The 8535-nt window shown below is 44.0% G+C and overlaps 1 pseudogene; it reads right to left on the reverse strand.

Annotated features, from left to right (window-relative positions):
- Nucleotides 1–628: 628 nt before the first annotated feature.
- LOC102432704 lies at nucleotides 629–7952 on the reverse strand (annotated as a pseudogene).
- Between the last annotated feature and the right edge of the window lie 583 nt (nucleotides 7953–8535).

The following is an 8535-nucleotide window of genomic DNA, read 5'->3' on the forward strand; positions in this document are numbered from 1 at the left end:
AGAAACATTGTGGGAAATAAATGAGCCAAAGTGAGGCTGTTGTTAGCTCACTGGGCTTTCAGAGAAAAGGAGGTCTTGAGTGCAGATTCAGGGGGTTAGTCCAGGATGAGCTGCCACTGGCTACAGGTCCAGTGGGATCCCTGAAAATCTTAGGAGAGCCCAGCTGGTGTGGTTCAGTTGGTTAACCTATGACCCTGCAGGTCATTGATCGATTCCTGGTCAAGACACATGCTCAGGTGGTGGACTGGATTCATATTGTGGTGCATGCAAGAGGCAGGCTAACAGGGACTATTTCTCATCATTGATATTTCTCTCTCTCTCTCTCCCCCTCTCTGAAATCAATAAAAATATATTTTTGGCTGTATGTTTTAAATCAATTATACTTACATAAAGTTTAAAAATGATTAAAACTTGCCACTTCCCATTATTTTACTATTTTATCATGAATGTTCTTGAGTATATTTGTACCTACTGCAACAGCATGTTGGAAATAATATGTAATGATTTGCTACTCAAACATCTTAGCAGGCCCATATTCAGTGCCATCATTGTGTCATTTTGAAAATGAACATGATGAGAGTATTTACCACCATGAAAATTGATAAATAATACAATACTTTGCTTAATGTACTATTGAATGCTTGTACTTAAAATGAGTAGTGGAGAATGTTAGCAACATAGATTAAACTTAAAAGTGTATCATGCAAGTGGGCATTAAATTGTGCATAAGAAAAAATTTGAAAAGGAAAACAAAACAAAACAATTTTGCTTCCATTATTCAAAAATAAAATTCCAAATGGCAAAGAAATCAGTTGGGTCTTTAAGGAATGAGTGAAGTGAATACAGATGTCTTAGATGTTAAAATGTCCTCCTTATTGGTTAAATTCTAACTTAATTTTTAAAATTGCAAAAGTTTCTGACCAGATTTTTCAACAAAGGGATAAAGACAGGTGTATAAATGCATAAAGAAATGCTCACCATGAAAATTTTGTTATGGAAATGGATTTAAAATATAACAAGTTAACACCATACTGATTTTTGGACCTACAATTTAAAAATATTAAACATCGCATGAGCGCACATGGATTAAAAAAAACGTGAATTTTCATTATTGTGTCAGAGAAGGCAAACGGAATGACCCTTTTAGATCACAGTTCTGCTTATCTTCAAAAGCACAAGTGAGAACACAGAATACTTTTCCCCTGAGCACTCAGAGGTTGGGACTGATGCACGTCTTCAGGTGAGGCAGGTGGTGGAGGGGAAATCTCTTCAGGCACAAATCAATCGGGTAGTAGATCTGTGCATGTTACCAAGTACAATGCACCTCCTTCAAGACTCAGTTGTACTAGAAACTTACGAGGAATTTAGCAGAGTGTATGTTCCATTAAAAGGGGTTAAATTCAGGAAAACAGGTCCCAAAGAGTCTCCTTCAGTGTTGTTATTATAAGTAAATAAAATAAAACATTTCCTGTACATTTAACACTTCTCTCCACTGTGAACTCTCAGATGTTTAATAAGATAGATTTTTGGCTAAAAGCCTTCCCACATTCAGTACACTCATATGGCTTCTCTCCAGTGTGAACTCTCTGGTGTTTAATGAGTGTACTTCTTTCACTGAAGGACTTCCCACATTCATTACACTCATATGGCTTCTCTCCAGTGTGAACTCTCTGGTGTTTAATGAATGTGCTTCTTACCCTGAAGAACTTCCCACATTCACTACACTCATATGGCTTCTCTCCACTGTGAACTCTCTGGTGTTTAATGAATGTGCTTCTTACCCTGAAGAACTTCCCACATTCACTACACTCATATGGCTTCTCGCCACTGTGAACTCTCAGATGGTTAATAAGGTTAAATTTTTGGCTAAAAGACTTCCCACATTCAGTACACTCATATGGCCTCTCTCCATTGTGAACTCTCTGGTGTTTAATGAGTGTACTTCTTTCACTGAAGGACTTCCCACATTCATTACACTCATATGGCTTCTCTCCAGTGTGAACTCTCTGGTGTTTAATGAGTGTGCTTCTTACCCTGAAGAACTTCCCACATTCACTACACTCATATGGCTTCTCTCCACTGTGAACTCTCAGATGGTTAATAAGGTTAAATTTTTGGCTAAAAGATTTCCCACATTCAGTACACTCATATGGCCTCTCTCCAGTGTGAACTGTCTGGTGGTTAATGAGTGTACTTCTTTCACTGAAGGACTTCACACATTCATTACATTCATATGGCTTCTCTCCAATGTGAACTCTTTGGTGGTTAATGAGTGTACTACTTTTACTTAAGGACTTCCCACATTCATTACACTCATATGGCTTCTCTCCAGTGTGAACTGTCTGGTGGTTAATGAATGTACTTCTTTCACTGAAGGACTTCCTACATTCATTACACTCATATGGCTTCTTTCCATTGTGAACTATCTGGTGCTTAATGAGTGCAGGTCTTTCTCTGAAGAACTTCCCACATTCATGACACTCATACAGCTATTCTCCATGGTGAACTCTCTTATGTTGAATGAGGTTAAAGATTCGTCTAAACACTTTCCGACATTTGTTACATTCATAAATCACTTCTCCAGAAAATGCACCCTGATATTGAACAACTTTCAGGTTGTGGTTGGCAGCGTTTTCACATTCATCCCAATGGTGATGACTTTTTCCATCAAGAAATTCCTGTGAACCTCACTGCCACAGTGTAGCTCCTCAGTGTTGAGAGTGGCCTGGTGCTGGGGAAGCTCTGAGTTGTATTGCAAGTCTTCCCCAACCTCCCTGCTGGTGGAAGGCACCAAAGATAAGGAGAAGCTGCACCTACTCACAAAGGGAGCCCTGTTCATAGCTTCTTTCCAGGGATCCTTTCCACATTCATTCCTCTGTTGCTGGTGAGGGTTTACACTGAAAGAGAAGTCTCCAACACACGCATCACTACAGAGGGCTTTCTGTTCAAAGTATGCTGTATGTGAACCAGTCAGGTGCAAAATACCTTTTAACACAGAGAAACATTGCTTACACAGAGGGATCTTCTGGGTGGCTGTAGCTGTCTTAGAAGCTCTGATCTGTGACTCTCCTTGTATATATACATTCTGGTCAGAAAAGGACTCCTCATCATCCATTTAATGCCAAAAGCCTAAAAAGTGAGAAATGGTGAGGAAATTAATGTTGATTGTGTGACAGGGGGAAATCCTATTACAAAAGTGTGTTACACATCACACAATGGTTCCATGCAATTGTCTGAAAATAAGAGATGTGCAGGAAGAATTCGCCCTAACTGGTTTGGCTCAGTGGATAGAGCGTTGATCTGTAGACTGAAAGGTCCCAGGTTCGATTCCGGTCAAGGGCATGTATCTTGGTTGCGGGCACATCTCCAGTAGGGAGTGTGCAGGAGGCAGCTAATCGATGTTTCTCTCTCATTGATGTTTCTAACTCTCTATCTCTCTCCCTTCCTCTCTGTCAAAAATCAATAAAATATATTTAAAAAAAAAAAAAGAATTAATAAGAGGCTCTTGTTACTTTCTGGGCTAATGAAGGTGACAAAACAGGGAGGCCTCACCAGAAATATGACACAAACATGGCAAGAAACACTTGGATTAGAATATGGATCTCCAGCTCATCCTTCAACTACCAGCATTCAGCAGGGCTTATCTGCTGGGGAGCGGGGCGAGCTGTGCAAGAGGTCAGTTCCGTCTTACTCCAAGTAAAATTTAATAAAGGAGTAGCTGGTTTCAAGGACTACTTAGTACATATGTGCACCTCATAACACATGTGCAAGTCAATGTTGTAGAATACTGCAGAGGCAGCAGTGCAGAGGAACAGGTGATACAGAAGTGAGCCGTCCGCACTGGGCCAGAGCAACACAGCTTGCTATAGTATTAAGGGATTAAAATATTACAAACAGTTGAATAAGGGTCTTACACAAGAGCCCATGGTTCATGTAGGCAAAGACCATAACACGGCACAGGCTGCCACGAAGAGCCCTTACCTAGAGAAAGAGGGAAGAAGTTGAAGCCACGCATGTGGACACTGTCAGCCTCCCATGAAGAGTAAGTGCAAGCTGGGACCCATTAAGCTCACTGAAAGACTCCTGACTCCCTAACACTTCCTGTACTTTTTGAGGTTACGGGTGTTAGAGATGTTTGTGGAGTCCTTTGCTCAGGGCTCCCAATCCAGCTCATCCATGGCACCCACAGCACATTTGACAGGACAGTGGGGTAATGAAATTAGCAGAGGGGCTGTTCTGGCTGTGGGAGAGAGAAATCTACGGCTGAAGAATAAAGGAAGAGAGGTCATCACCTCAGGACACTGAGAGAACGTGAAGGTCTTACCTACAGATGATACAAATGTAAACACTTTCAGCATCTCATTGCAGTACGGAAGTCTCTGAGCCTCATCAAGGAGCACCCACTCATCCTGAGAGAAGGCAATGGCCACATCCTCAAAGTTCACATCCTGTCATAATGGGAACAGTACAGCCCATGATCAGATTCAATCCTGCCAGAGACCAATTCCAGCATGTCATAATTTCAAGAGTTTCATCAAAAGGTTGGTGAGACTTGGGGACTAAACAAAGTTGAGTCACACATGTAGTCACCTGCATCTGGGAATGGCTAAAGTCATTTCCCCAAACCTGAATAGGATACATTAAACTGATAGTTGGCTGCCAGACAGCTAAAAGGCATCTTAATCTACATGTTATTGCCTCCTACTGGCCAAACACCTGAACAGCCATAGGCTAATTCCCCCATTCTGACAATGTTTCTGTATAACCTTTGAAGTGTATATCTTTGCCTTGCCTCAGGACAAGTTGTGTTAATAAAAAGCCTGGGGTCCTGGGGACAGAGGGAACCTAAGACCTTAGACTTAAGACCTTAGATCTTAGCTCTTTAGCTAAAGGTCCTCTGACCCCCAAAATGCCTTTCAAAATTATATCTCGTCTCAAGACTCTTTATTAGTCCCCAGATTCCTATTAAATCTACGCACCGCCTTCTCCAGATTCTTGAACCCTTCTTGATGCTGGAACAAGAACTCTGGCAAATCCTAAGATTATAAGTCCGTCATACTCCCCACCCTCCTCACTCATCTACTCTTTCCACTCTTCACATGCAAGAAAATACCAGGCCTTCATCCCATCAAAGGCACTGTCTTCTTATTTTCCTGCTGATATTTTTCTTCCCACAACAATTAAGGCAGTGGAGCAGATAGAAGATACCTGAGCTCTGGACCCCCCATGTATACCACACTGCCTGTTATCAATAGATTGGGTGTCAAACACATAGGTTAGAGAGGGATGTTGGCCATAAAGAGAGTGTGAGTGATTTGATACTGATCTTCTCAGGAATTAGTCTTGTACTCCCTCCAATTGTTCCTCTAAGACACCAAAAACATGGTATCACACTTCATCAGCTTGACCCCAAACCCAAGGTACTGAGGACATCACTTTTCAAAATATGCTGCACATAGTTCTTTGAACAACGCTCCTCTCACACAGCTTCATTCCCAGAGGCACAATTTCAAAGGTAATTCAAATTTGTAGTGGTGTGGATAAGTTTTTTTCCTAATCAACTTCTTTTCCAAAAATACAGGTCACTACCTCCATAATCTAGTTCTGTCTTACCCTTCTTCCTTATCCATGCCAGGGGAGATTTACAAGACTGGGTAACACTGATGAATGCTATCTCACTCCCATCAACCAGTGTGTCACTCCCAACAACAAAAGGCAGGTGGTTAGTTAAATGGCACCTAAGCTCTTAACCAAGAATGTAGCACACAAACACCTCTCTTTATAGGCAATTCACCTTATTGTTACATCCAGGCACCACCAGAAATAGACTCTTCCTTCATTCACTCTTATGTCAATGTCAGGGTGCTGTGGCCATGAATTCACTTCCCTCTCCAAGTGCACATCACTCTTTCTACCACACCTCTCCCAAACCTGCACTTCCACAGCCCCAGACCCCATCTGCATCTCCTGGCCTTTTACTTATTACTCAGCATGTGTTGTACAGAGGATGGTTGCCAAACTGAATCATGATCAAGTACTATCCAGACTCTGATAGTCCAAACTCATAGAGATAGCCATGAGTCCTGCTATATAGGCCTCTCTCCATGAATGTTTTTTTCCTTCAACCACAACTATTCAGAACAACAATCAGATCTCAGATATCCATAGCCCACCTCCTGTTATGCTGCACTTGATGTCCCTTCACTAGTAGCAGTCAACATCTCTCACTTAACCTTCACTCAAGTCCCAGCCCCAATGGCCCTCTGCACCATGTCCAGAGTCTCACAGATGACCACTCAAGCCCTTAGCTAATCCACAAAACTGACTGCAACTCCCCACATACAGGCCACACCAAGGGTCACAACAAAATCCTGGTGAGAGTTTAGAAAAGTTGGTATGTACCAGCCCTAGTCTCATGTTGTTTGAATTACTCTTCAGTCTCCAATTAACCTCAGGTCCACTCATCTTTTAAAGGCGTTGGCCACTGCAAAACGTTTATCTCTCCCCCACACTCTACATGACAACTTCTATCCCTATGCTGTGTTGTGACACCCACCTCCCACAAACAGTGGCCGCAGCAAGAAAGCCAGTCCTCAGGCTCACACAGTCCCTTCTGAGCTACTACTACCATTACCATCCTGACCATGATTCCCTGTATTAAAGTGATCTACAGTCCTGGATGATGTGTCTCACTTGGTTGTGCAAAGACCCATGCACTGGCGAGGTCACATGCCTGGGCTGTTGGCTGGATCCACAGTAGTGATTGTGCAGGTGGCAACTGATCCTTGTTTCTTGCTCATCCCTGTTTCTCTCTCTCTCCCTCTCCCTTCCTTTCTACATCTAATATCAATAAATATATATATGTATTTTAAAAAACATACCTGCAGGTTCCTGATTCAGCTCACTTTTTACTCCAAGCCTTTGCACATTCTGGAACCTATGTCTGGAGGACCTTGCACTCATTACACTGGTTGCCATAAACAAGGTCCACTTCATGAAGCCCTACTCCTGGCCTTAGGAGTCTGTGCTGAGTGTCTGTTCGAAGTCCCCAGGTCCACGGGATACAAGAGTAGCTGACAGTCCCAGGACTCTACTCTCTCAGAGGCCACAAGTGTGTGAGGCCCTGAAATAAGCTCCACAAACCCGTACACCTAATCGATTCTGCATTTGCAGGAATTTATGGAATGAAAATGGCCTGTTGAGAGCCTGGCATCCACCAAGCTCTATGGGCTCAGGCTGCTCAGTGTTCTTGCCCAGCCCAGGGGCCATGTGCCCTCCAGATGCCTGTGTTATCTCAGGGCTCAGTCCTCAGGGCTCACTCTGCCAGTTCCCTTATCATTTACAGGACTTCCCCTTCCTGTTCACAGCTGCTGTCCTCTGTCCTCCAGTCTGTCCTTCCTCTGAGCAATGTTAGGAAAAGTTAGAATCCTCCCTCAGAAAATTCCCTCTTTTTTTCACAACCATCTATGGCCCCAGCGTCCTGAGAGTGAAACTAAAACTCCTCGTGCAAAACCTCACTTCATGTCTGTGTTGCCTTTACCCCCACAACAGGCCCGGGTTCCCGAGTCCTCCCTGCTCAGTCGCACCATCACGTCCTTACAAGGCGGCCCTGCAGCCTTTCACCCTCTTCCCCCCTCAGCCATGTGTCACCCACGAGGGACTCACCATTCTGAGCGCTGGGACCTGGGCGGCGGGACCTGAGGGGCCGGTCCCCAAGGCTGGAGGGTGAAATGGGGTCAGGCTGCGGGGACACTGTGAGCAGAGAGGAGTCCGGGAGGCACGGGGACGCCAATCTCGGGCTGTTGGGCTCAAGGAGCCTCAGACACACCCCGCACGGCAGGCGCGCTGCCTCCCAGGCCTCCTCCTCCTCACGGCCAGCGTCCTGAAGCCAGTGAATCTGTGAACAAACACGTAAAGAGTTGAAATGTCCACCACGAGGAGGAAGCAGGAAGTCCCGCCCTAACCGGATGCGCATTCACCAAAATGTCTTTTAGCTCCGCCCACATGAGTGCAGTTCCTTCTGGGTAATGTAGTTTTCTCAACCGCCCAGGGGAGTACTGGCATCCCAGCCAATGACTTAGTTCCATTGTTGGCAAACTGCGGCTCCAGAGCCACATGAGCCTCTTTGGCCCCTTCAGTGTGGCTCTTCCTAAGCCTTAGGAGTACCCTAGTTAAGTTAATAACAATGTTCCTACCTATATAGTTTAAGTTTAAAAAATTTGGCTCTCAAATAAAATTTCAATCTTTGTACTGTTGATATTTGTCTCTGTTGACTAATGAGTTTGTGGACCACTGACTTAGGTGAATGAAGGTGTTGTGGCTGCCCTAGCCGGTTTGTCTCAGTGGACATAGCCTTGGCTTGCGGACTGAAGATTCTGGACCAGGGCACATGCCTGGGTTGTGGGCTGGATCCCCAGTGGGGGGTGTGCCGAAGGCAACCAATCAATGATTCCCTCTCATCATTGATGTTTCTATATCCCTCTCCCTTCCTCTCTGAAACCAATAAAAATATATTTTTTTTAAAAAAGGTGTTGT

This window comes from Myotis lucifugus, unplaced genomic scaffold (assembly GCF_000147115.1).
Source record: "Myotis lucifugus unplaced genomic scaffold, Myoluc2.0 scaffold_816, whole genome shotgun sequence".
NCBI classification, from domain to species: Eukaryota; Metazoa; Chordata; class Mammalia; order Chiroptera; family Vespertilionidae; genus Myotis; species Myotis lucifugus.